Source organism: Galeopterus variegatus, unplaced genomic scaffold (genome assembly GCF_000696425.1).
Source record: "Galeopterus variegatus unplaced genomic scaffold, G_variegatus-3.0.2 Scaffold3193, whole genome shotgun sequence".
In the NCBI taxonomy this organism is placed as follows: domain Eukaryota; kingdom Metazoa; phylum Chordata; class Mammalia; order Dermoptera; family Cynocephalidae; genus Galeopterus; species Galeopterus variegatus.
Window position 1 is genome coordinate 1 of NW_007729304.1, and position 2,621 is coordinate 2,621.

A 2,621-nucleotide genomic window follows, 5' to 3' on the forward strand; every position below is an offset into this window, starting at 1 on the left:
TCATATACATTGTATATTGACAAAATAAAAATTTAACGAAAAAAAATAAAAAAATAAAAAAAAAAAAATAAAAAAAAAAATAGATAAATTGGACTTCATCAAGATTAAAAACATTTGTGCATCTAAGGACATTATCAAGAGGGTGAAAAGGCAACCCACAGAGTAAGAGGAAATATTTTCAAATCATACATTTGGTAAAGGATTAATATCCAAAATACCTAAGGAACTTCCACAACTTAACAACTACAGCAACAACAACAAAACAAGCAACCCAATTCAAAAGTGGGCAAAGGACTCAAATAGACATTTCTCTGAAAGTATTGTATGGCTCCACTTATATGAAGTTCCTAGAATAGGCAAATCTGTACAAACAAAGTAGAATAGAAGTTATCAGAGCTGAGGGGGGAGGGGAATGGGAAGTTATTGTTTATTGGGGGCAGGGTTTCTGTTTGGGATGATGAAATAAAATGGCTGTGATGATCGTGCAATACTGTGAATATATTTAATGCCACTGAATTGTACACCTTAAAATTGTTTAAAATGGTAAATTTTATGATATGTATATTTTTCCGCAATAAAAAAACCAAGGTAACAAATGCTCAAAAAAAAAAAAAAAAAAAAAAAAAAAAAAAAAAAAAAAAAAAAAAACAAAGGAAAAAAAGCCCAAAAAAAAAAAAAAAAAAAAAAAAAAAAAAAGAAAAGAAAAGAAAAAAGCCACCAAAAAACTCCACTGAAAATTCTATACTTTAAATGATGAATTTTAGAAATGTGAATTATATCTCAGCTAAAAATATTAATGAAATGAACTGTTGGGTAAAGAGCAACAGAATAAAAACAAAAACAATAGAAGGAAGGAAATGGTAAAGATAAGAGCAGAAATTAGTGAAATAGGAGATGAAGATTCAATAGAAAGTATCAACAAAGCCGAAAGTCAGATCTTAGAAAATAATTATAAAATAAAGAGCTTTCTTCATGAGATGATCATGATAAATAGGTGCCCTGAATCATGTTAGGAATTTAAAAGGGAAAGTATAGATAAAGTGGATAACAGAAATCTAATAATTGTATGCCAATGAATTTGAAAACCTAGTTGAAATAGACAATTTTTTAGAAAAAAATTACAAAACTGTCTCTTAATAAGAAAATGAAAACCCGAAATAAACTTTGTGTGTCCATGTATGTCCTTTCATGGCTGTAAAGCATTAACTTAGTAGTTTAAAATTTTTACCCTCCCAGAACAAAGAAACTAACCTGTACTAGATGGTTTTACATGTGTGGAAGATATAATTCCAAACATATAAAACTCTTCCAGTGATGAGATAAGTGAATATACCTGCCTTACCCACAGACAATTCATCTTATGAAGGTAGTATATAACCTTCATGCCAAAACTAGATAGACAGTATATAAAAAGGAAAATTACATCCCAATGTCATGAATTCGGATACAAAAATCTCAAACAGAGAATTAGAAAACCAAATAAAAACATGTATGAAAAAGACAATATACCATTGCCAAATTGGGTTTCTCCAGGAATGCAAGTATGGTTTACATTAGAAAATTCTACACATTTTATTAATCAGCTTAAGATATTAAAGGGAAAAGAAACCCCATAAGACCAATTCAAGAGATGCTGAAAAAAAATTATCATAAATGTTCTTCATGAAAAAACTTAGCAAACTAGGAATAGAAAAGATTTTAATCTGATTAAGGGTACCTGTGAAAAACCTATATCAAAATTTACAATCAGTGGTGAAACTTTAGCAGTATTTTCTTTGAAGTTATTCCAGTTATTATTAATAAGATTTGTATTAGAGTCTTAACCAATGTATAATACTAAAAAATAAAAAGCATTAAGGATTAGAAAGTTAAAAAAAAAGCTGTCATTCACAGGTGATATAATTTCTGCATAGAAATCCCAAAAAGAATCTGGAAAATTATTAAGTTAATATTAATGAGTAAAGATAATAAATAATGAATTTCAGCAAGTTTGCTGGATATATGAATAATAAATAAAATTAATTATATTCAATATAGCAGCAATAAAAATGATGACATATATAACAACGAAATATAAAAAGTCCTAAGAGGCAAATCTAAATTTGTGTGACCTTTAAGGAGAAAAATATAAAAATGTATAAGCATCATTAAAGAAGACATAAAGAAATGGAAAATGTAACAGATTATGGATAGAAAGGCTCGGTCTCTCAAAGATGCATTCTTTTCCAATTAATCTATAAAATCAATTCAATTCCAATAAAAAACTGGCAAGGATTTTTATGTCTCAAAAATTTGATTCTAAGGTTTAGATAAAAGAATGAAGGATGGAGGAAAACAAGACAATTTTGAAAGCAAAAAGGGAGAAGGCTTGACTTACCACATAATAAGGTTTTCTATAAAGCTATAATAATTAAGGCAGGGTGATGATGCACAGATAGAAAAATAAACCAATGGAACAGAATAGGGTGCTCAGAAACAGACCCTGGCTTATGTGGAAAGCTGATATATGTCAAATGGCACTACAGATGAGTAGTGACAGGATAGATTCTTCATCAAATGCTACTAGGACGATTAATTATCTGAGTGGAGAAAAATGCAATTGATTCTCTATCTCACAGCAT